This window comes from Acinonyx jubatus, chromosome D3 (genome assembly GCF_027475565.1).
Source record: "Acinonyx jubatus isolate Ajub_Pintada_27869175 chromosome D3, VMU_Ajub_asm_v1.0, whole genome shotgun sequence".
NCBI lineage: Eukaryota > Metazoa > Chordata > Mammalia > Carnivora > Felidae > Acinonyx > Acinonyx jubatus.
This window is the reverse complement of record NC_069392.1, coordinates 48,461,862-48,488,896: the sequence shown is the minus strand read 5'-3', so window position 1 is coordinate 48,488,896 and position 27,035 is coordinate 48,461,862. Positions and strand designations below refer to the sequence as shown.

At 37.3% G+C, this 27,035-nt stretch overlaps 1 long non-coding RNA gene across 2 annotated transcripts in view; it reads left to right on the top strand.

Annotated features, from left to right (window-relative positions):
- Positions 1–481: 481 nt before the first annotated feature.
- The window catches only part of LOC113602345 (uncharacterized), a 276,948-nt gene continuing 250,394 nt past the window's right edge, over positions 482–27,035 (top strand). The window contains exons 1-2 of one of the 2 annotated variants that reach the window (XR_008291828.1): positions 482–1,639; positions 5,729–5,766. This is a non-coding gene — a long non-coding RNA (uncharacterized LOC113602345). The remainder of the gene's footprint in view (positions 1,640–5,728; positions 5,767–27,035) is intronic. The other variant, XR_008291829.1, reaches the window with a different exon arrangement.

The following is a 27,035-nucleotide window of genomic DNA, read 5'->3' as shown; positions in this document are numbered from 1 at the left end:
GTTTAATTATGGCTTTGTCAAGGTAGAGGGAAAGGCCCTATAACCTTTTTTTCAGACTCCCAGAGAGTCTGTGGCTCAAAAGAGGCTCATACACCTCTCATTTATCTAGTCCCACTTCTAGAACAGTTGTGACTGAACCCAGGACCTTGTCTGTCACCCATGGCTAAATTTGAAGTAGTTTATTGAAGTCCATGTTAGTGCCTTTTCTATTACACTGCCTTCCCTGGTTTCAACTAATCTTGTAAAATGGGTCTTTTTCTTATACAGACCTTTTTCCTTAAAGCTCCACTTTTGTACTATTTCTCGCAGAGACCTAAAAACCCTTCTAGGGACCTAAGAATGGGTGGGCCTAAAGGATTCCCCACCTACCCTTCCAACAGAACAGTTGAGTGGCATTCTGAATAAATTTTTCAAAAAATTCAATTCCCCTAGAATGAAAACTATTTCTTTCAGGTTTATATAATAATAAATATGGGTTTGAGGCCACAGTGTAGACATCACCTTGCAGTCTAAGTGTGGAAGCTTCTTAGAGCTGCATAGCACACAGTTGCACAGTGATCCATGACAACCCTAAATACATGGTGGTACTGTGGGCCGTAATTTTCCCAAAGGGATTTGGAAATTGTAAAGCATCTTCCCAGGGTGATTTATCTCAAGACAAGCCCTTTAACTTCTTATCCACCCGTCCCGTTGTTTGATTTTATAAGGTGAGGCATTTGATCCTCTCATATTGGAAGGTGAATAGGGATACAGAGGAGCTTCTGAACTTCTTAAAACAGAACTTCGGATAAAAACTTCTATGCTCACAAAAACAGTATCTCAAGAAAAAAAGATACTTAGCAACATGTCTTTAGATATAAAAACTGAGAAAAATGATTAGTTTTATGGAAGAAATTTATCATTTTTTCAAGTAAAATAAAATTTCATGGTGATTTTCTTTGGCCTTTTGATTTGTCCAAATAATAGTCACTTGACAGTAGAAATGCTATTCTTTCCATCTGCCTCTCCATCCCTCTTGACCACTTGACCTCTGGTTCTGTTGATGTTAACCTGTACTCACAAGTCAGGGCTAGAGCAAAGCATAGGGTGTATTGAGAACTCCTGAGAGATCAAGAAGCTTTGGTATACTTATACCAATTCATTACTTGTCCCCGTTGAACCCCCATTTATTTTTTTATGTATTCTTGTATTGTTCGTCTTTCAGAAAGTAGTAGCCATGTTTAGTAGAACACAGACTGACTTATTTCCTCCTCAGTGACCCAGCCCTTAGCAAACTGAGATGAAAGAACGCTGAATTTCTCTGAAACAAAAGCTGAAGTCTGTTCAAGGGAGAAGTTTCCTAAATTCCTTTGTGTGTTGAAGCGGAAGAAAGAAAAACATCTCACCGGCTGTCTACGGTTATCTCAAACCTCTCAGAGAAAGTATTTGGCATGCCACCACGATTACACATTTCTTGAAGCTCACTGTACATGTACTGGCATCATTTTAATGGAGAATTACCTGAATAGATTGAACTATAGTGCAGTGGGGACCTAGCACATATTTATACCATCGACAGTAACGCGAAGGAAATGTGGAAACTTGGCAAGGTGAACAAGCAGTACTGTCAAGTAATTATGGAACACTCAAAAGCCCACAGGTAAGTACCTCTTCAGAGCTGGCAGGCATCAAAGGATCATTAATTATTCTCTTCACTGTTGTTTTTCTTGGACAAGCCATCTCAAATCTCATGGGGGAAACAGGGAGACGGGCTGGATACAATGTTCTCAGTCAGCCAAGGAATAAGAACAAAAGAGAAAGTAGACTTTGGGCAGTTTTCAGTACATCAGGGACCTGTGTGGTTATCTCAAATTCCAAAGTGCTTGAAAGGACTGAGGTTAAAATAGAACAGCAATAGTCTTGAGGGTGATGACAGCAACCAGAATAGTTGGGGCCTCCTATACTGGGCTTGGGGAAGAGGCGCCAGGTCTATTCAGACGCTGGAGAGAGGTAGGTTTCTTAAGAGGTATATCTCCAGGGAACCAAGCAAAGTTACAAAGAGAGAGTATGCACCTGCTATAGACATGTTTGTGAGAAGAACTTTTCACTATAGTTTAAACTTTAATTTACTTCACCTGAGGATTTCACCTTTGATATAGTGAAAGATGGCTACAGAATGCAAATGGGTATGAATCTGGATCAATGACTGTTTCTTCTTTTTCCCCCTCCCTCCCTTCCTTCTCTTCATCCCCTCCCCTCTCCTCTCTCATTTGCTTTCTATTGAGCAATACATATATATTGAAGATACTAAAGATGAAGTGCCCATCCTCAAGGAGTTTACAAAATTAGCAATTTGGAGGTGAAACTGAGTTTTTGGGTGAAACAGAGCCCCTAGAATAAATAGGCTAACTGTTGTTTTCAGGCATAGCATGGTTGAAATAGGGAGCCACGACAGTGAGCGTATGGTATTACCTGGTATCTCACCACAGCGCCTGGAGTTCTGATGGAACTGCCTGCACGTTAAGGGTAAGATACTGAGCAAGGTGCATTTCATCCAGTTCCAAAGTTTGCAGGTACTCTTTTGTTGTCTGAGGAAGAAGACATGATTGTTACATAGCTTCAGCTTTTTATCACTACATGATTGCGAGAAAGGTAGACAAAGTTGGAAAATTTTGTTTATCTTTTTTGACATATCACCTAGAAAAAAGCATCAACGTTATACCTGCAATTTACAACCTGGTATTCAGAGTAGTGTAACAAGACCTATGGCAGTCTTATACCATGTATCTCCTATGTCTACGTATGTTTTCTTTCATAGCTTATAACTAATCGGTGATCTACTAAATTATATAGACATTTCATGTATGATCCTTTCTTCTATGGAAGTGAGTTTGGGGGATGCTAATTTTATAGCCAGAAAAAGTTGAAGGATATGACAAAATAATGAAGACGTACTGGGACTAGAGTTAAGGTCCAAGACAAAGAAATACTAGTTGTTTGTAGCTATGATCAAAGTCAGAGCACCAGGTACAGACAGCATTCACAAGCTACATGGGGATACCATCCACCTGAGCTAGTTGACAATCAGTGAGGAACTTGGGCTCAAACCTGGAGTTTGGCCAGAAAGAATCTAGACATTCAATGTATTCATACTGTGGCAGACAGGATACCAGTTCTGGGGATGAAACAGATGCTAATATTGACAACAGGATTTGTACATTAAATTATTCTAAGTGAATTTCTGTGATTAAACTGAGTATCCCTACGTGTCTGTGTTTAGTTTGTGGTGTTTAGGGATGTTTGAAACCACTGAAAGGACAAATAGAGGAAATAATAACAGATATAATGAAAGACAAATATTTCTGAATAAAAGAAACCTAAACATGTTAAAAAATGCTAACATAACTGAGAAGAATGATGGAAAAAGGGAATCATGACTTAACACACACACTATGATTTTTTTTTTTCTTTCAATTCTGAGGAAAATCAAATCTTGTAGGAAAAATTTCTGGGAGATTTCCTACAAAGGAACACAGATCAGTTTTGTATTTCCCTGCAATTTGAGATATCAAGGGAAAATAGACCTCCGCAGCCACAGGACTGGGAGGGAAAGAATTGTGCCACAAGAAGTCCATACCCAGAAGCTTTAGGCAAGCATTCTTTCAGGATTTTTTTCTGGGAAAATTACCCTAAAACACTCTGTAGCCAAAGGATAGATCAAAGTAAAAATTCTGAGTTCTGGAAGAAATGATTTTGAAATGACACTTAAATCAGTTTAAAATTTGAATACCAAAGCAGTCCTTGTAAATGCTAAAAAAAAGTCCATATTATAAAAGAGGCTATTATAAAGGGATATAAATATTCCCTAAATACCTAGAATTATATTGGCAGTATCGAAAGAATGCTTCATACTTTGAGAACAAAAATGCATATTTCTAAAGAACTTAGTGTCCCATAAAAGTTTTAAAAATCCAAGAGTATGCATATTTCAAAATCCTTAAGAATGCAAATCTCTAAAAACAAAAACTACAGTCCACATAACAAAAAAAAAAAAAAAACCAAAACATGAAAGAATAGTAAAACTGTAAGAAATGAAATTTCACAATTAAGATTAGACGTATCGAACACTATAGAATAGCTTAAAATTCCATAATAAAAGACAATAGGATAAGAAAATAAACTCTAACCATAGATTCTTACAAGAGATAGAAATAAATCTAACACATCATGAACAAAATAAGAGAAAGACTTATTAGTAAATATGAAAAGAGTAAACTATCTTGTTGATTAGTTGGTTGGTTTCAGTCTGGATAAAAATAATTACCTTCAAGAAAGTAACCAAGAATCTCTCCCTGTTGAAGACAACCTAATTCTTAGGTATAGATAGATCTGAAGCACGAAGAGTCTATTTTCTTTGTAAGAAAGCTTGAGATACTATTTACTGTCTAACTATACTTGTAAATCAAGATGACTCAAGATCTATTGAGTGGTATGTTCACTCAAGGGAGCCTACCATTGCTGTGAGCTACTAAAATATTAGTTGATTTCATTCTGGAGATTTTTATACTTCAAGCATGTGCATTTCCAAATTCCTACAAATGCATAAGGGTTTTCATGCCTACATACAAATACGTATCATCAATGCACTGTGCACCCTAATGTAAAAAAAAAATCATGGTGAATTTCCCACCCTCATCGGTTGCCTCACCTTCATTTCCTGTAAAATCTACCCTCCTTAATCTAAATAGCCTAAAGAATCTTTGACAGCTTTCCAAGCAATTTCTCTCTAGAGAAACAAATGACAGGCTTTTTTCTTCTTCCTATTTCTGCTTTTTCATAGAATAAATGATTCAAAGCGGAGCTATTATCAACGATACTGAAAACCCAGAGATGACACGAAGAAGCATTAATTGTCTTTTAAAAAGGGGTTTATGCATCCAGGAATAGGTAGAGTTTTAATTGGAATTATTGCTATCGTTCTAGAACTGCGGGAATCACAGTTTTGCTGAATCAGTGACTTTCACTTCTAAATTAACCAACTGGGTGAGATGGACAGGTGCATCTGACCATTAATTTCATCCTGAGGGAGAGTAAAGGACAAGGAGTCAGACAAAAAGAAAAAAAAAAGAATAAACAATAAAGGATTTCAGTTTTAGTCTCTAGAACAAAAAACTCACTCCCTGCCCACTTAATTTTCCAGACCAATAGAGGATGTGCTAGGACTTTTGAAAGTAAATCCTTGTCTTTTAAGAAATGTCTCCTCATGAAGATGAAATACTCTGGTTTATAAATGAAACTCTGCAACTGGTTTTGAGCAGCCTGTTTTAAATGTATGCACGTGTATTGCCTACATTTTGACAGTTAAAAAAAAAATGATCGAATTGGATTACCGACTCATTGTTTCGTGATCCTCACTGGCTATGAAAGAAGGAATGTTCAGTGTATTTAATCCATCAGCCCCTCCCTACCTCCACACAAAAATACATGTTAACATCTGGAATGCATCCTTCCATCTTTTTCTCTACATCCAGGGTTTCCGTTGTTCTTGTTCATTTTCTAAAAAGTGGTATGTTTACATTTTTCTGTATTTTTTTTCTTGAAGATACTTTCCAGAAATTCCTCAAAGACGAATTCCTATAGTTCACATTCATTCTTTTTAATAGCTGCATATTATTCCCTATAGATAAGCCAGCATTATTTAACCATTCTCTTTTGAATCATTTTATATACTTCGGGATTTGCTTTCTAGGAGATTCATTACCAAGAATGAGACTGCTGGGTCAAAAGGTATGCCAATTATTAATTTTATGAAGTGCTGCTAGATTGATTTCCAAAAATGGCCAGTGCCTCATATTCCCACTATACTATTTTCTTACCTTTTCACCAACAATATATGTTCTGAGTCTTTTAATTTCTTCAATCTTTTGTTTGTATTTCCCTATTTGTGACTGAGCTCTTCATATATTTTTGGCCATCAAGAGTGCTTGTTTCTGAATTGTTTTCAATATTCCATTGGTTTGCTTTCCTGGCAATATTAGAAACGTTTATGTCAACTAACTCTCTAATTACTAATTATGGCTATCTGCTTTACCAATTTTTTTTCCAAAATATATTTATGGACTGGCTTTGCTTTTGATAATGTTGCTCTATATATTTTATATTTTTCCGGGTCTTTCAAGTGAGTAAGAATCTCTTCACATTTTCTTTTATGGAATTTATTTTGTACTTTACATTAAAACATATATCTGAGGGGCGCCTGGGTGGCTCGGTCGGTTAAGCGTCCGACATCGGCTCAGGTCATGATCTCACGGTCCGTGAGTTCGAGCCCCACGTCGGGCTCTGTGCTGACCGCTCAGAGCCTGGAGTCTGTTTCAGATTCTGTGTCTCTCTCTCCCTCTGCCCCTCCCCTGTTCATGTTCTGTCTCTCTCTGTCTCAAAAATAAATGTTAAAAAAAAAAAAAACATATATCTGAAAATTTATATAACTTCCATTTTCACTTCTAGAGTGGTGGCCAATCATACCATTCACTAAATAATTCTTTCTGTATGTAATTGAAACAACACCTATTTCCTATATTGAACTTAAATATATATGAGTAACAGGATACACTTCTGGATTTTTTTCAGGTCAAATTTTATTATTTATTTCAAATCTCATTGGATTATGGTCAGACATAGAGACCTGTGAAATACCAACTTTTGAGCAATTATTACAGTTTTCTCTGTGACCAAATTAGACTATTCTGTAAATGTTCCGTGAGCAACCAAAAATTATGCATTTTCTGTTAGATGTGAGGTTCTATGTAGCTATTAATCAGGTTTATTGACTGTATTACTCAAGTCTTCTAGGTTCTTATTTTTATTTATAATATATGTCTAATTCAGTGTAAATTTTTTAACTTATAACCTTTGACTAATTCAGAGGTGTAGGGAAACCTCACATTATACTACATTGCAATTTTATAAATCCTGCCCTGCATTTCTGTTCTTTATATATTTAATTGTGATGATATGTGGTACATGTGCACTTAGGTCTGTGATATTTCCTTTATATGTGACTTTGTATCATTAAGTGTTCCTCTTTATCCTATATTGTGTCTTTAACCTAAAATGTCACCTGGTGTGGTATTAACAGTTCCCTTGCTCTGTTCTGTGTGTGTGTGTGTGTGTGTGTGTGTGTGTGTGTGTGAGAGCGAGAGAATCCACGCGTTATACTCAATCTTCCTTTATCACTTCATTTGAAGTAGTTTCAGGTAAATAGCCTATAGCTGTGCTTTGATTCTGACTTATCTATAACCTACCTTTTCTAAGCAAATTCAGTTCACATTTAGCGTAATGACTGATACTCTTGATGTAGTATCTTCCATCTTTCCTATTTGTCTTACATTGTCCCTTTTTGTAACTTTATTTTTGTCACTTTGATTATATTTTAGTTTAATTTTTCCTCTTATAAATTAGGAAGTTCTTTATTACTATTTGTTCCATTAATGACTGCCTTTCCTTTCTTTCAAATAATGACCAATTTTTCTACTAGTCTTTGAAAACTCTTTCACTCATTAGAATCTTTTTTTTTTAAAGTTTATTTATTGAGAGAGAAAGAGGGTGTGTGTGTGTGTGAGAGCATGAGTGGGGAAGGGACAGACAGGGGAGAGAGAGATTCCAGGCAGACTCTGTGCTGTCAACACAAAGCCCCACGTGGGGCTCCCTCTCATGAACTGGAGATCATGACCCAAGCCGAAATCAAGAGTCTGACGCTTGACTGAGCTACCCAGGCGCTCCACTCATTAGAATCCTCTTTTTTTTTTAATTTTATTTTTTATTTTTATTTTTGGTTTCCATACAACACCCAGTGCTCATCCCAAAAGGTGCCCTCCTCAATACCCATCACCCACCCTCCCCTCCCTCCCACCCCCCCCATCAACCCTCAGTTTGTTCTCAGTTTTTAAGGGTCTCTTATGCTTTGGCTCTCTCCTGCTCTAACCTTTTTTTTTTTTTCTTCCCCTCCCCCATGGGTTTCTGTTAAGTTTCTCAGGATCCACATAAGAGTGAAAACATATGGTATCGGTCTTTCCCTGTATGGCTTATTTCACTTAGCATCACACTCTCCAGTTCCATCCACGTTGCTACAAAGGGCCATATTTCATTCTTTCTCATTGCCACGTAGTACTCCATTGTGTATAAAAACCACAATTTCTTTATCCATTCATCAGTTGATGGACATTTAGGCTCTTTCCATAATTTGGCTATTGTTGAGAGTGCTGCTATAAACATTGGGGTACAAGTGCCCCTGTGCATCAGTACTCCTGTATCCCTTGGGTAAATTCCTAGCAATGCTATTTCTGGGTCATGGGGTAGGTCTATTTTTAATTTTCTGAGGAACCTCCACACTGTTTTCCAGAGTGGCTGTACCAGTTTCCATTCCCACCAACAGTGCAAGAGGGTTCCCTTTCCTCCACATCCTCTCCAGCATCTATAGTCTCCTGATTTGTTCATTTTGGCCACTCTGACTGGCATGAGGTGATATCTGAGTGTGGTTTTGATTTGTATTTCCCTGATAAGGAGCGACGTTGAACATCTTTTCATGTGCCTGTTGGCCATCCGGATGTCTTCTTTAGAGAAGTGTCTATTCATGTTTTCTGCCCATTTCTTCACTGGATTATTTGTTTTTCGGGTGTGGAGTTTGGTGAGCTCTTTATAGATTTTGGAGACTAGCCCTTTGTCCGATATGTCATTTGCAAATATCTTTTCCCATCCCGTTGGTTGCCTTTTAGTTTTGTTGGTTGTTTCCTTTGCTGTGCAGAAGCTTTTTATCTTCATAAGGTCCCAGTAGTTCATTTTTGCTTTTAATTCCCTTGCCTTTGGGGATGTGTCAAGTAAGAAATTGCTACGGCTGAGGTCAGGGAAGTCTTTTCCTGCTTTCTCCTCTAAGGTTTTCATGGTTTCCTGTCTCACATTCAGGTCCTTTATCCATCTTGAGTTTATTTTTGTGAATGGTGTGAGAAAGTGGTCTAGTTTCAACCTTCTGCATGTTGCTGTCCAGTTCTCCCAGCACCATTTGTTAAAGAGACTGTCTTTTTTCCATTGGATGTTCTTTCCTGCTTTGTCAAAGATTAGTTGGCCATACGTTTGTGGGTCTAATTCTGGGGTTTCTATTCTATTCCATTGGTCTATATGTCTGTTTTTGTGCCAATACCATGCTGTCTTGATGATGACAGCTTTGTAGTAGAGGCTAAAGTCTGGGATTGTGATGCCTCCTGCTTTGGTCTTCTGCTTCAAAATTACTTTGGCTATTCGGGGCCTTTTGTGGTTCATATGAATTTTAGGATTGCTTATTCTAGTTTCGAGAAGAATGCTGGTGCAATTTTGATTGGGATTGCATGGAATGTGTAGATGGCTTTGGGTAGTATTGACATTTTGACAATATTTATTCTTCCAATCCATGAGATGGAATGTCTTTCCATTTCTTTATATCTTCTTCAATTTCCTTCATAAGCTTTCTATAGTTTTCAGCATACAGATCTTTTACATCTTTGGTTAGATTTATTCCTAGGTATTTTATGCTTCTTGGTGCAGTTGTGAATGGGATCAGTTTCTTTGTCTTTCTGTTGCTTCATTGTTAGTGTATAAGAATGCAACTGATTTCTGTACATTGATTTTGTATCCTGCAACTTTGCTAAATTCATGTATCAGTTCTAGCAGACTTGTGGTGGAGTCTATCGGATTTTCCATGTATAATGTCATGTCATCTGCAAAAAGGGAAAGCTTAACTTCATCTTTGCCAATTTTGATGCCTTTGATTTCCTTTTGTTGTCTGATTGCTGATGCTAGAACTTCCAATACTATGTTAAACAACAGCGGTGAGAGTGGACATCCCTGTCATGTTCCTGATCTCAGGGAGAAAGCTCTCAGTTTTTCCCCATTGACGATGATGTTAGCTGTGGGCTTTTCATAAATTGCTTTTATGATGTTTAAGTATGTTCCTTCTGTCCCGTCTTTCTCGAGGGTTTTTATTAAGAAAGTTTGCTGAATTTTGTCAAAGGCCTTTTCGGCATCGATTGACAGGATCATATGGTTCTTATCTTTTCTTTTATTAATGTGATGTATCACATTGATTGATTTGCGAATGTTGAACCAGGCCTGCATCCTAGGAATGAATCCCATTTGATCATGGTGAATAATTCTTTTTATATGCCGTTAAATTCAATTTGCTAGTATCTTATTGAGAATTTTTGCATCCATATTCATCAGGGATATTGGCCTATAGTTCTCTTTTTTTACTGGGTCTCTGTCTGGTTTAGGAATCAAAGTAATACTGGCTTCATAGAATGAGTCTGGAAGTTTTCCTTCCCTTTCTATTTTTTGGAACAGCTTGAGAAGGATAGGTATTATCTCTGCTTTAAACGTCTGGTACAACTCCCCTGGGAAGCCATCTGGTCCTGGACTCTTATTTGTTGGGAGATTTTTGATGACTGATTCAATTTCTTCGCTGGTTATGGGTCTGTTCAAGCTTTCTATTTCCTCCTGATTGAGTTTTGGAAGTGTGTGGGTGTTTAGGAATTTGTCCATTTCTTCCAGGTTGTCCAGTTTGTTGGCATATAATTTTTCATAGTATTCCCTGATAATTGCTTGTATCTCTGAAGGATTGGTTGTAATAATTCTATTTTCATTCATGATTTTATCTATTTGGGTCCTCTCCCTTTTCTTTTTGAGAAGCCTGGCTAGAGGTTTGTCAATTTTGTTTATTTTTTCAAAAAACCAACTCTTGGTTTCGTTGATCTGCTCTACTGTTTTTTTAGATTCTACATTATTTCTGCTCTGATCTTTATTATTTCTCTTCTTCTGCTGGGTTTAGGCTGCCTTTGCTGTTCTGCTTCTATTTCCTTTAGGTGTGCTGTTAGATTTTGTATTTGGGATTTTTCTTATTTCTTGAGATAGGCCTGGATTGCAATGTATTTTCCTCTCAGGACTGCCTTCGCTGCGTCCCAAAGCGTTTGGATTGTTGTATTTTCATTTTTGTTTGTTTCCATATATTTTTTAATTTCTTCCCTAATTGCCTGGTTGACCCACTCGTTCTTTAGTAGGGTCTTCTTTAACCTCCATGCTTTTGGAGGCTTTCCAGACTTTTTCCTGTGGTTGATTTCAAGCTTCATAGCATTGTTGTCGAAAATATGCATGGTATGATTTCAATTCTTGTATACTTATGAAGGGCTGTTTTGTGACCCAGTATGTGGTCTATCTTGGAGAATGTTCCATGTGCACTCAAGAGGAAAGTATATTCTGTTGCTTTGGGATGCAGAATTCTAAATATATCTGTCAAGTCCATCTGATCCAATGTATCATCCAGGGCCCTTGTTTCTTTATTGACCGTGTGTCCAGATGATCTATCCATTTCTGTAAGTGGAGTGTTAAAGTCCCCTGCAATTACCACATTCTTATCAATAGGCTTGCTTATGTTTGTGAGTAATTGTTTTATATATTTGGGGGCTCCTGTATTCGGTGCATAGACATTTATAATTGTTAGCTCTTCCTGATGGATAGACCCTGTGATGATTATATAATGCCCTTCATCTCTTGTTACAGCCTTTAATTTAAAGTCTAGTTTGTCTGATTTAAGTATGGCTACTCAAGCTTCCAAGCTTTCTTTTGGCATGATAAATAGTTCTCCATCTCCTTGCTCTCAATCTGAAGGTGTTCTCAGGTCTAAAATGAGTCTCTTGTAGACAGCAAATAGATGGGTCTTGTTTTTTTTATCCATTCTGATACCCTATGTCTTTTGGTTGGCGCATTTAGTCCATTTACATTAAATGTTATTATAGAAAGATATGGGTTTAGAGTCATTGTGATGTCTGTAGGTTCATGCTTATACCGATGTCTCTGGTACTTTGTCTCACAGGATCCCCCTTAGGATCTCTTGTAGGGCTGGTTTAGTGGTGACGAATTCCTTCAGTTTTTGTTTGGGAAGACCTTTATCTCACCTTCTATTCTAAATGACAGACTTGCTGGATAAAGGATTCTCGGCTGCATGTTTTTTTTTGTTCATCACATTGAAGATCTCCTGCCATTCCTTTCTGGCCTGCCAAGTTTCAGTAGAGAGATGGGTCACGAGTCTTATAGGTCTCCCTTTATATGTTAGAGCACGTTTATCCCTCGCTGCTTTCAGAATTTTCTCTTTATCCTTGTATTTTGCCAGTTTCACTATGATCTGTGGTGCAGAAGATCGATCCAAGTTACGTCTGAAGGGAGTTCTCTGTTCCTCTTGGATTTCAATGCCTTTTTCCTTCCGCAGATCCGGGAAGTTCTCAGCTATGATTTCTTCAAGTACCCCTTCAGCACCTTTCCCTCTCTCTTCCTCCTCTGGAATACCAATTATGTGTATATTATCTCTCTTTAGTGCATCACTTAGTTCTCTAATTTTCCCCTCATGCTGCTGGATTTTTTTATCTCTTTTTCTCAGCTGCTGCTTTTTCCATAATTTTATCTTCTAGTTCACCTATTTCTCCTCTGCCTCTTCAATCCGAGCCGTGGTTGTCTCCATTTTATTTTGCAGATCATTAATAGCATTTTTTAACTCCTCCTGGCTGTTTCTTAGTCCCTTGATCTCTGTAGCAATAGATTCTCTGCTGCCGTTTATACTGTTTTCAAGCCCAGCGATTAATTTTATGACTATTATTCTAAATTCACTTTGTTATATTGTTTAAATCATTTTTGATCAGTTCATTAGCTGTCGTTATTTCTGGGACTTTTTTTGAGAGGAATTCTTCCCTTTCGTCATTTTGGATAGTCCCTGGAGTTTGTGGGACTGCGGGGCACTTCCCTTGTGCTGTCTTGAATAACTTGCGTTGGTGGGCGGGGCCGCAGTCAGACCTGATGTCTGCCCCCAGCCCACCACTGGGGCCACAGTCAGACTGTTGTGTTCCTTCTCTTTTCCTCTCCTCGGGGCGGGATTCACTGTGGGGTGGTGTGGCCCGTCTGGGCTACTTGCACACTGCCAGGCTTGTGGTGCTGGGGATCTGGCATATTAGCTGGGGTGGATTGGCAAGGTGCCCAGGGGTGGGAGGGGCAGGCTCAGCTTGGTTTTCCTTCAGAGATCCACTTTGGGAGGGGCCCTGTGGCACCAGGAGGGAGTCAGACCTGCCCGGAGGGATGGATCCACCGAAGCACAGCATTGGGTGTTTCTGGGCAAGCGAGTTCCCTGGCAGGAACCGGTTCCCTTTAGGATTTTGGCTGGGGGATGGGCGAGGGAGATGGCACTGGCGAGTGCCTTTGTTCCCTGCCAAGCTGGGTTCTGTCATCCGGGCTCAACAACTCTCCCTCCCATTGTCCTCCAGCCCTCCTGTTCTTTGAGCAGAGCTGTTAGCTTATAACCTTCCAGATGTCAAGTCCCACTTGCTGTTGGAACACACTCCGTCCGGCCCCTCCGCTTTTGCCAGCCAGACTCGGGGGCTCTGCTTGGCCGGCAGGCTGCCCCTCTGCCCCGGCTCCCTCCCGCCAGTCCGTGGAGCGCGCACCGCCTCGCCGCCCTTCCTACCCTCTTCCATGGGCCTCTCATCTGCGCTTGGCTCCGGAGACTCCGTTCTGGTAGTCTTCTGGCGGTTTTCTGGGTTATTTAGGTGTGGGTGGAATCTAAATGATCAGCAGGATGCGGTGAGCTCAGCGTCCTAGCCGCCCTCTTCCCACTCATTAGAATCCTCTATTTGCCACCACTTCCACCTGTAATTTTTTGATTTTTATGAAATAGTTTAATATTTTTAGATTTTAAAATTATTAAGTTTATTGATGGAATTATTTAATTTATTACTGTATAATTTTTCTATGTCCTTATTTTTTATTCACTACTCTGTACCATGACATGTTCCTTGTAATAGGTCCCTTGTACTCAAGGAGAACTCATCCTGAATCGTACGACACATTTTAAATCCTCCAGTGCATCTTTAATCTGATGTTTAATACTGATTTAACTGCAGTCTTTCATAATCTCACCTCTCTCCCTTTGCATGTCATCCTGTTTTCCAGTTTTGTTTTTAATCAGTTTTCTTTTTCATTTTGTGATTCATGAATTCAATTGAGACTGCCAAAAATATATTTAATGTTTTGTTATCTGTAATGTTTTTCATAGTGTTTCTGAGTATGCCACAGTCAAGGTGATTTACTTTGCCTTGTTCAGTGACTTTTCCCCTCATGCCTTGCTTGTTAATGTTTTTCATTTTTTTTTTTTTACTTCATTCTGTTTTCTAACAGGGAGCCATTTCTCCAGAATCACTGTTTGTCAACAGACAGAATGTCTATATTTTCCTCATCTACTTGAATGTCTGTCCAATTCCCTCCTCAAACCTACAGCTGAGAAGATAACCAACCAATGGCTACATCATTTCTGTGGTCTAAATAGCATTAATCTGTGGGCCTGGCTAAGTCAAAAATAGCATCTTCCTCTTCCTCACCAGTATATCTCTGATATTTGGGATCACTAAATGTAAAAACAGACTAACAAAACACTTCAGTGACTGTTAAGCAGTGAAAAATCACTTAGAATTCTTTATGTTCAGGATGTAGGATGCTGGCACTCACTCCCTATTTTACTATGTTGGTGGTTTTCCAAAAGTTGTACTTTCTAACCCAACACAATAAGAGAAGAGAGAGAAGTTCCAATGGTAATGGCAAGGGAGAAGGCAGTGGGACAGGAGCTTCTATATATTTTGAAAGACAGCAGACTGGGGAGGGACTGGATGCCCTCTGTATATACCCTCAGGCAGGCATAGAATGAGTGGCTACAGCTTTAAGTGAGCCTCAATTTATTTATAGGTTGACAGGCAGTGATAGTTATTTAGCAATAATTTGTGTGTATTAGTGCTTCTTAACTCTTTCTCTTTATAGACACATAAGTCACAAGTTACGAAAAGCTACATGGTAGTTTATGAGACATAGACCATGTATACTCCTAATTGGGCTGTGAATTCTGTCCTCCATCAAAACCTCTATTCTTTGTTCTATTAAGTATGAGTTCCTTCTTACATATTTAGTATTTTCCTCCCTAACCCCTTACTCCTTCTTTTAACAAATCTCCTTAATGTTTTTTATCCTTAAAATGATCAAGGGAACAAGCACACCCACAAACCAACCTAATAACACCTCATACTTACCTTTCTTTCTTCCACAAAAAAACTTCTGAAGAACAGTTTATGCCCCTCACCCTTTTTTCTCCAATTCCCACTATTTTGTAAATTACTTACATTTTGTAGTTTTGCCATAAGTATTCTACTAAAATTACAGTTTGTTTTTTAAAATGATTTCTTAGTGTCTCACCATCATTCCTCCCCACCATCTTCTTTCTTTTGGCTTCTATGAAACATTTCGTTTCAATGAAGATTTTTTGTTTTTCTGAGGAGGTAGCAGAAATAAGAAAGGACTTTGAAGTTTCATGATAGAAGTTAGAATTCTGGATTGACTTTTTTATCAACAGTGTAAACTTTTTTTATGCTTTCTAAGTATCGTTTTCCTCATAGTAAGAAAGATGGGCTAGGTTCTGTTGCATTAACAAATAACTCCCAAATCTTAGTAGTTTGAATTAACCAGTTATTCTCCTTCATGCTGCATGTTCATTACGGCTTGGCTGGGGGCTCTGCTCACAATAATCATTCAGGCACCCAGGCTGACAGAGGGAGTGTCTACCTTGTGCTTCCTAATCACTGAAGCAGGTGCAAGTGACCTAGAGAGACATACATTATTGATACTCACATTTCAGTGGCTAAAGTTAGATAGCTGAGTCTAATTTCAGTTGGGAACAGTGCCTGGAGTAAAACTGGAAATATTTGCAGAACAGCACTAATGACTACCAAAACCTAGTTGTTTGGGGAACCAAATGAACATCTGATTGCCCCATTTTAAACTTCTGTTTTGGCTCTTCTTTGTCATACAATTCCAAAATGTGGGTCTTTTCCTTTATTCTTTGCTGCCCTTCCAATTTTCCCTTGTTTACAACCTAAGTGTCTTCCATAACTTCAACCATCACCTCTGTTTTACTGCAAAGTCTTTAAAGCAAGCAACAAATTGCCTCTTCCTGGGCATCTTAGCCAGTATACCCATGACTGAATTCTTCATCCTATAAACTTTCCTCCTACTGTGCACTTTTTATTTTATGTAAGGGGGTCACCATTATCCTAGACTGTAAATTGACCTATAAATTTATGCTTTTCCAGACCTCCTCTACTCCCCCAAACCTAAAGTCTTTCCCATTTCTAAATCTGGTTTTGTTTTTTGTTTGCTTTTTTTTTGTCATCAACGTCTTTCATTGTTTCTGTACTTTAATCCCTATGCCACTATAGTACCTGAGGTTCAGATTAACACACAGTAATGATTGAGTCAACAAAACTAAATAGCAAAAGCAAAACAATACCCGACTCTCTCATGGTTTCCCATTGTTACAGCAGGCTTGGAGGAGACGTCAAAGGTGATGTAAATAGTAAGGAAAGTACAGAATAATTCGTGTAAGAGATGATAGGGCCAAAGTGGGGAAGTAGCATTAAGGAGAGAAAGGAAGAGGCAGATGAGGGAAGTTGTCAGTAGATAGAATTGATGGCATTCAAAAACTTATTGGATTGGGGCACCTGGGTGGCTCAGTTGGTTAAGCCTCGACTTTGGCTCAGGTCATGATCTCACAGCTTGTGTGTTTGAGCCCCATGTCTGGCTCTGTGCGGACAGCTCAGAGCCTGGAGCCTGCTTCGGATTCTGTGTCTCTGTCTTTTTCTCTTTGCCCCTCTCCTGTTTGTGTGATTTCTCTCTCTCTCTCTCTCTCTCTCTCTCTTTCTCTCAAAAATAAACATAAAATTTTCTAATTAAAAAAAAACCCAAAGATTTATTGGATTAAAGCAGAATTATTCAACTTTGACATTGGAATCATTTAGGGGACTTTTCCAAAGCCATGGTCTCTATCCTGAGAGACATATTTGAATTGATTGGGGGTAGCAAATGGGCATCTTCATTTATGAAAACAAATATTATCAAGTAACTCCATAAGTAATGAAGATTGAATATGAGGTACAGAAGAAGTAAAATTGAGGTGCCCACTTTGCTAGCTAGAGGAATGATGAGGACAATTACAGTATAGAAGATAAAGGACAGCTTGGGAATGTATGAGAACGTACTGATTTTGTCCAGTTTGTCAGTGGAAATTGGGATCTAAAGCTCAGAAGAGAGACTGGGATTGAAAAAAAAAATTAGTTCATGAGTATGTAAATGGTATTTTAAGCCAATGAAACTGGATAGGCTTTCTCAGGCAGAGAATTTAGTGTAGGAGTGAAGGAGATTATTGTTAGCCCTTTGAGAGATAATGACCCTAACAGCAAGTAGAAAGAGAAAAACCAGAGAGGAAGCTTGAAAAAGATGTCTTCTTGGTGAATGAAATATTGTGGGATCGTATAACAGTGTCAAATGTATTTTCTATTGATAAATTGAGAAATTTCATAAATCTTGTGCTTTTAAAAATGACTGTTATTTTTATGATTTATAGTTTATGCAATTTATAAGTTATTTGGTTAAATGAAACAGAACAGTCTAAAAAATTAGATACTATAATTATGTTTACATTATAATTTTGTGGTGTACAAATTACTAGTGTATTATCATAAATGCAAATTTTTTTATCTCACTAGTACTACTGTTTTAATCTCACATTATTTTATATTTCACAATAGGAAACCAAAGTTAGCCAGTATTTCCACACAGTAATATTTCAAGGAGGATATAATTCCTTGGGGTTTCTTATACATTGTTAGTGTGAGTGTAATTTGGGCATTGTCTCCTGAAGTTGAGCATTGATATTACCATGCCTCAGCAAATTCCACTCTAGGGGAAATCTCCATTAGAGAAAAACTCCTGCATATTTACAAAAGAAACATGTACAAAAAATATCATTAATAGTATTTCTAATAGTAAAAACTGAAAACAACTCAAATGTCCATCTATGAGCGAGTAGATAAATGCATGTTCACACAGCAGAACATTATCAACATATAAAGCGAATAGATTAAAGCAACAAGTAATAACGTAGAAAATCATAGCAATATAAAATAGGAAAAAAAATGAGTCCCAAAAGATTACATGTAGCATGCTATCCTTTTTATAACATCAAAGAGAACTAAAATAAACTAACAAACGCAGATGCAACAAATTATTTTCAAATGAAAACTAGGAAATGATGAACAGAATTTTGGATGATGACTGTCTTGTGTAGTAGAGCCAAGAGGGATGTGCTAATGGAGGCACCATGTAATTAGATGTAAGTCATGCTCCGCATCGCATCGTAGCTTTTGTTTTGAAGTGGTGAATTAACACGTGCTTGTTACATTATTCAAAAAACAAATTGAATAACCCATAAAAGCAAGCCAGGTATGGATCAATGATGTCAGTGTCATGGTACAGGGATATAATTCATCTAATACTATACATCTGAGGTTGAATGGAGAAAAAATATTTAAATGAATAGTTTGTAATTGAAGCCTAAAGGATAAGTTGCTAATTGTGCTCTATTGTGATTATTAGATAGTACTTTGTTTTTAGCTGAAAGACAAATTCTCAGTGTGTATGGTCAGAGACAGGGACTAGAACCTTTTGTTCAGAAATGTTACCTTTACTGGATGCAGAATTTTTTTTTTTTAAATAGCTTATGTTGAGATCTAATACAGAAATCACTTGCTTCATCATCTGTTTGCTTGAGTTCAGGAAGAGTTCATTTCAATTTGACTTTTCTTTCTTTCTCTAGATAAGAAAGTGTTCTTGAGGCTCATAAAACATTGTTGAAAAGTGTAAATTCTGAATCTTTCAAGCCAGAGTTTACTTACAAGTTTCCTTTTTCCTTTTTCTTTCCCCGCCCCTTTTTTCTTTTCTCTGCAACTGCGTTGGGAACAGTATTTTTTTCATGCAATGTCATCTTTCACACGTTAGTTAATTGCCCGAGTTTGTAGGAAATTATGTTGATAACAGTGGCCACTCACCCTATATTTAAGCCTTAACTAACTACTGGTCTCTGGGTTCCTGTGTGGTATTTGGAGATTACAAACCTTTTTAGCAACTGGGTATTTTTATTCACCTTTTTATTCAGTACTCAGCACAGGGTGAATTCCTTGTGTGTTTATAGCAGAGTATAAATAAGGAGGTGGTTCAATCAGGAGGCTTTTGTATTTCAATAGGCATGTTATATTCATTTATGATGAGGAGTGGCACTCACATCACTGGAGGGCTTATTCTTTGTTGATAGTCATTTTGCTGGATTGAAAGCATTTCTATGTTATAGTTTAAAATTATCCATATTCTTCATGTTTGCTTTCCTTGGAAACTTGATTCCCAAGGAAAGAGTGCCTCTTGGCAGTTATTTTACATGCTAACTATGTTGATCCCATCGGAAATTAGATTTGTATTACAAAAAGAAGACATTTATATATAGGGTGGGTATTCAAGATCTTTCTTTGTATATGTTATTACTCAGTTGGTATGCATTAGTAGGGCTTTACTGATTATTAAATATTGCAATTCTTCTGGGGCACCTGGGTGGCTCAGTTCCTTAAGCATCGAACTTTGGCTCGGGTCATGATTTCGTGGTTAGTGAGTTCGAGCCCTTTACCGGGCTGTCTGCTGTCAGCACAGAACCTACTTTGGATAATCTGTTCCCTTCTCTCTCTGCCCCTCCCCTGCTATCTCTCTCTCAAAAATAAACATTTAAAATATTGAAATTGCTCTAAACTGATTAAATATCCTCTTGCCTGAGACTCAAATACCCCTCCATTTTTCCAGAATCTCCTCTAAGACCTACCAAGTGGTTAGCATGTAGCAAACGGGATTTGGTCTTGTTCTATAGCATTGTTTATCATTACAGTCATACTAGCAATCATGTCATTTCTATTGTTAAATAATTTTGACTATCACACCACATATGCCTCTTTCACCAAACAAATAATGGTTTAAATCTTCATAGGAAAACTGAGGACTGCTCAAATTTTCAAGAAGCAATAGCTAATTAGTAAGGTTAATTTAGCTTGATAATTACAATCATGGTGATGAATGTAATACCTAAGGCTTATAAAAATGCATTTTAATAGATGTAAATAATGCCTATCCCATTTTCTACATTATTCAGCAGATGAACACTTGTGTGCATTGTCCAAGAAATACACATTGAGACAAAGGTTCAAGATGACATCTTTTGTTGGGAAGGTACAAGAAACACCAGCATGGAAACAGAGTGAAACAGGGAGGGAGGCAGCCCATGAAATATCTGTGTTAATACAGAGAGAGAAGTTGAATCCCACAGGGAATCTCTGAGAAAGGTTGAGATGTGTGCTTCAGAATTACCCCACTCAGGCTGAGGGAGTTGAGATATCCATACACACACACTACTGGTCATTGGTTGAGGGCTGATCCTTGGCACTTCTGATCTGTGAGCCCTAGTATAGAGCAGCCTTCTAGGAAAACCTTCAGGCACGGAGAACCCACTACTGGCATGTGGAAGTCCTGCTTTCTGAGGGATAAGGATGGAGGGATATGGGCTGGGCACTGACAGGAGCTGCTATAATTACTTCATTATCTTTGGAGTTAGGTTCCATAGTGTCTGGTTCTTGAATTGCTCTTTTAATCTATCCTCATTGAATATCCATTTTGCTATGATAAAGAACTATTTCTTTTTAGCCTTTTAGGGAGAGATGGATTGAAAAGCTTCTTTTAGAAAAGGCCATGTTCCTTAAAATAAAAAGGCTTAGTAAATTTTAAATCTTTGAGGATTTAACTTGCCTTCCAATTTCAAGAGTGCCTCCTATGTTCATGCAAGGCAATATTTATTTCCATCTGTGTAGCCATCAGTGTGTTCAGTGGGTAATGGTCTATACTTTTTTCTCCCAAATATTTAAAGAATAATAGGGTAGGGTTTTCTCTTATGTACCCCACATGTAGATGTTTGCTATGCAGAATTTGTATCATTACAGAAATTGTAATGATAGCAAGTTCAGGCAACCTGACTGTACAATGCCATCGTAAGAAAGCTGTTCTGGTTTAGCTGATGATGATGTACTTTAAAAAAACAAAATAAATGCATTTAATAATGTGCCCAAAGCATTACAATCATTTCAGGAAATCTGGAGAATACAAAAACACATATAAAAAATAAAAACCACCTATTCTCCAGCAATAACCACTACCATCATTTGTCATGTTGACTTGTATTCTTTCCTTATGTCCATTATGTCCATTTATTTCCATCTGATTATGATTTCCATATCATTAAAATATGTATAAGCACCTTTTGCATTCTAGAACAAAATGCATTTCTCTAGATTAGTAGTTTTTAAACTTTAGTGTGCCTCAGAATCACCTACAGACTTTGATAAAACAAAGATTGCTGGGCCTTATTATTTCTTGGCCTTTTAATTGGGTAGATCTAGGATGGAATCTGAGTATATGCAAATTAGAGAGTCTGATATTTCCATGTGAGGTTGATGATGCTGATCTGAACACTCTACATATAGAACCAAGTTTTATAAACTTTTTACACATTGGAGTGAAGGTAATTTTCTCTTTGATTAGGGCATGGATACACATGCATGTTTATTTTGTAAAAATTCATCCAGCTCTTTGAATTTTATATGAATTTTACACATCAATAAAACTTTAAAGAAAACTTCAAAAACTTGCTTACAATAATTAGTAATATTATCTCTATGCATGTGATATAGTTTATTCAGCTATGCCCTTACTTTCATGCTTCTAATGAATATTAGTGTATTCTACTACTAAAATCCTAATATTGTGTTAAGATTTTAGAGAATTTCAAATGTTTTGTAGCATTGCAAATATAAGCTAAAAATGGATACAAATATTTTAGGACTGTTGGTACATATTGCCATATTGCTTTCCCAAAATTATAATAATCCATAGTTCAAACAACAGTTATGCAATTTCTGGTTTTATTTGCTGAATGGGTGATTGCTTTCTTTGGCTGATGGCAGTATGGTATGTTTCTTCATTGTTTAGCTATATTTTTAATATCTTTTTTTTTTAATTTTTTTAATTTTTTAAATTTTTTTTAACGTTTATTTATTTTTGAGACAGGGAGAGACAGCATGAACGGGGAAGGGTCAGAGAGAGAGGGAGACACAGAATCCGAAACAGGCTCCAGGCTCTGAGCTGTCAGCACAGAGCCCGACGCGGGGCTCGAACTCACGGACCGCAAGATCATGACCTGAGCCGAAGTCAGACGCTTAACCGACTGAGCCACCCAGGCGCCCCTATATTTTTAATATCTTAAGCATAAGTAAAATGTGTGAACAATCTATATGGTTTTCTTGTGCCATGCTTTCAGAACTATGGGCGATAGCATTCCTTGAAAGATCTAAATTCTTTGAAAACCTGTTTCTAGCTTTGCCCTAGGTAAAATGCTGGAGATTGTTTTGTTTTGTATTCTTAATATTAAAGACTGAAAGCTAATATTGTAATTTGAATAGATCCCAACATTTTTTTTTAAATTTCAAACCTTTTATTTTGGAATAATTTTAGATTTACAGGAAAGTTGTAGAGATAGTACAGAGAATTCCCGTGTACCTCCCATCCAGTTTTAGCTGCCCCTAATGTAGTCGTCTTACAAATCTGTGGTACTTTTTTAGTTTTTTTTTTAATTTATTTCAGTTCCTATATTACAATTTTTTTTAATTTTAAGTTTAAATCCAAGTTAGTTAATGTATAGTGCAATAATTTCAGGAATAGAATTTAGTGATTCATCACTTACACGTAATATGTAGTGCTCATATCAGCAAGTGTCTTCCTTAATGCTCCTCACCTCTTTAGCCCTTCCTGCCAGCAACCCTCAGTTTTTTATATTCGAGTCTCCTATGGTTTGTCTCCTTCTCTGTTTTTATATTATTTTGCTTCCCTTCCCTTATCTTCATCTATTTGGTATCTTAAATTCCACATATGAAAATCAAATATTTGTCTTTCTCTTACTGACTTAATTCGCTTAGCATAATATACTCTAGTTCCACCCATGTTGTTGCAAATGGTAAGATTTCATTCTTTTTTATCGCTGAGTAATATTCCATTGTTTATATATACCGCATCTTCTTTATCCATTCATTCATGGACATTTGGGCTCTTTCCATACTTTGGCTATTGTTGATAGTGCTGCTATAAACATTGGGGTGCATGTGCCCCTTTGAATCAGCCTTTTTGTATCCTTTGGATAAATACCTATTAGTGCATTGCTGGGTCATAGAGTAGTTTTTATTTTTTTGAGGGACCTTCATACTGTTCCCCAGAGTGGCTGCACCATTTTGCATTTCCACCAACAGTGCAAAAGGGTTCCTCTTCCTCTACATCCTTGCCAACATCTGTTGTTTCTTGAGTTGTTCATTTTAGCTATTCTGACAGGTATGAGGTGGCTTTGATTTGTATTTCCCTTATGATGAGTGATGTTGAGCATTTTTTCATGTGTCTGTTAGCCATCTGGATGTCTTCTTTGAAAAAGTATCTATGTCTTTTGCACATTTCTTCACTGGATTGTTTGTTTTTTTGGGTGTTGAGTTTGATACGTTCTTTATAGATTTTGGATACTGATCCTTTATCTGACATGTCGTTTGCAAATATCTTCTCCCATTCCCTCTATTGCTTTTTAGTTTTGCTGATTGTTTCCTTCACTGTGCAGAAGGTTTGTATCTTGATGTCCCAATAGTTCATTTTTGCTTTTGTTTCCCTTGCCTCCGGAGACATGTTGAATAAGAAGTTGCTGTGGCCAAGGTCAAAGAAGCTGTTGCCTGTTTTCTCCTCTAGAATTCTGATGGCTTCCTGTCTTACATTTAGGTTCATCTTTGAGTTTATTTTTGTGTATGGTGTAAGAAAGTGGTCCAGGTTCATTCTTCTCCAAAGAATGAACAGTTCAGTTTTCCAGGTTCATTCTTCTCCAAAGAATGAACAGTTGTTCAGTTTTCCCAATGCCATTTGCTGAAGAGGGTGTCTTTTTTCCATTGGATATTCTTTCCTGCTTTGTCAAAGATTGGTTGGCCATATGTTAATAGGTCCATTTCTGAGTTGTCTGTTCTGTTCCATTGATCTATGTGTCTGTTATTGTGCCAGTGCCATACTGTCTTGATGATTACAGCTTTGTTTGGTTTTCTTTTTCAGGATTTCTTTGGCTATTTGAGGTCTTTTCTGGTTCCATACAAATTTTAGGATTGTTTGTTCTAGCTCTGTGAAGAATGCTGGTGTTATTTTGATAAGGATTGCAGCCCAATAACATTTGTTCTCCAGAGTACTCCTTCTGTTGTACTCTGCTCAGAAAAAACTGAGAGACTCTCATTAACTTTTTTCCTTCCTCATTGAAAAGTGAAACCACCATTATGTAACAATCAGGACTGCTATTTATAAGGTAATAGTGTGGAGGAATAGGATCCTCAGAGTTCCACTAAATATATTTACAACTAAATGTGGTCCTTGGGCACCTGGCTGGTTGGTTGAGCATCCAACTTCAGTTCAGGTCATGGTCTCGCGATCTGTGAGTTCCAGCCCTGTGTCCGGCTCCGCACTGACAGCTCAGAGCCTGAAGCCTGCTTCGGATTCTGTGTCTCCCTCTCTCTCTCTGCCCCTCCCTCACTCATTCTCTCTCTCTCTCTCCCTCTGCCTCCCTCCCTCCCTCCTTTCTTCTCTCTCTCTCTCTCTCTCTCAGAAATAAACATTAAAAAAAAATTAAAAAAAAAAAACAACTAAATCTGGTCCTTGGGATGTGCGGGTAACTCAGTCAGTTAACCGTCTGACTCTTGATCTCAGTTCAGGTCATGATCTCAGCATTGTGAGATCAAGCCCCATGTTGGGCTCCATGCTGGGTGTGAAGCCTACTTAAATTTAAAAAATATTTTAAAAAATGTGATCTTTACATTCAGCTCTCATTGAATCACAAGTTTTTAAAACATTCTTTATTGAAAAAGTCATTACAAATCAGATTTTGTGTTTATTTCTAATGTAGTCAACACAATGCATTATATTGAACAAAAGCCTTCTATATAAATAAATAATCAAGCACATGTATGACTTTCCTTAGATTCTCGAACCTAAATATTAATATACACTGAAAGATATCTAAAGTGCATATAATTTTTCTATGTTCAGGGAAAATTACAAATATGGTAATCAAATATTGACATAGCACTCATTTTTTCTGTATGCAATAAAAACTTCGTACAATTCTGACAAGTAGTCCTTTCTTTCCAAGAGTTAATAGAATAATTTCCAATATTCACCACTATTACCTGTTTGTCATGATTAGGGATTTCAGGTAACACTGTTATATGTGTCTGGGCAAGAAGGAACATGGTAAGTAGAATGTGAAAGCGGAACATTTAAGAAACTGACACATGGGTGTTCCATGCATATCTGTTATACAACTACATTAAAACTAAAGCTGAATATTCTTTAACGGATGCATGCTTCTGGGATAGAAGTATGAAGTTCTGATGGACTGCAGTTGCTGGTTGTGTTTCCTGTATCCTTTCTAAATGTTTGGGAGATGAATAATAGGGGTAAAATTTGAAGAGAAAACAAGACAATTTGCTATGTTCTCCAATTACTGCCTGCTTCTTGCATCCCCCTTTATCTGGATGTTTGCCCTCAACTCTTCCACAATATGAATTTATTAATAAAAGTAAAACATTTTGCATAGAAGTGTATACTTTTTAGGTGATATAGGATTCTGTGTTTTTCAATCTTCCTCTTTTTCTTTAGTCTTTCCATATCATAATTAAAATTTGGCTGGATACTGCCATAAAAATTTGATATAATCTACAATTTTTTTTAATGTTTATTATTGAGAGACAGACACAAAGCATGAGCAGGGGAGGGGCCAAGAGATGGAGAGACACAGAATCCGAAGCAGGGTCCAGGCTCTGAGCTGTCAGCACAGAGCCCGATGTGGGGCTTGAACTCACAAACTGTGAGATCATGACCTGAGCCAAAGTTGGACACTTAGCCGATTGAGCCTGAGCCACCCAGGCACCCCATATATATAATGATCTACAATAATGAAAAGGTAGTGAAATCTGTGCACGAGAGCTTTCTTGGGGTTTATATCCTCTCCCTTTCTCCCCAGCGGCTAGTTTTATTAGGATTTGGAAAAGGTGGTTCAAATTTTACCATACCAGAAAGTTTTTGAGAAAAAAGGCAGTAATTTACAATAGTATATTATACAATACCAAGGTGGCATAAGATATGTAGCAACAGGATGATGTAGTAGAGAATTACATTATCTCTCACTACCTATCTTTCCATCTGTCTATATATGTATCTATAGATAGATAGGTAGATATATGCCACAATTCATCTAAAAGCATCACTGAGCACTTTGCAGCCAATTACTGGTCTTAAATGTCAGCAAGAGGATGTGTTAATTTTTAAGCAAAACCCAAAATGACTTTCCTATCTGAGCATCCAATGAAATTCTGCATCTAAGGGATTTTCTCCCACAAATGCCAAACTGAATATATTTACATATGTTCTTTCTGATATATGAAGAAGTTGGAAATTGCACATGACTTTAAAACAATTTAAGAAATTGCTTTTGCAAGCTGGGTGTTTACATCTGTGTATGATTATTTTAATTTTTTCTGTTAGGTGATTCTAAAAAATAACCAATAAAAGCTGTTTTGTTTTTTTTGTCTGTTATCTAAATAAGTTAGCTTTTAATGCTGATAACTTGGGACTCAAGTTTATGGACATAAAGTATAATGATTATTCTAAACCAAAAATGTAAACCTAAGTGAAATTTGGTACCTCAAATAAAGGAATATTATGTTTAAAAGCGAATAAATCAAATTTTATTGTGTCATTTGTGGCACTTAAATTATTGGGAACTTTTCATTAGACCTATAGAGAACAAGTAGTTATATGGGTCTTTCCCTTTTCTGATTAATTAGCTGGTTAACCACAGCTCAAATTCATAAGCAACGATGGTCTCAACCCCTCTTCACTATAGGAAACCATTTTTCTAAGTTAACTCCTTTGGTATTATGTTCAGAGAACCTTAAACTTCTGTTTCATCA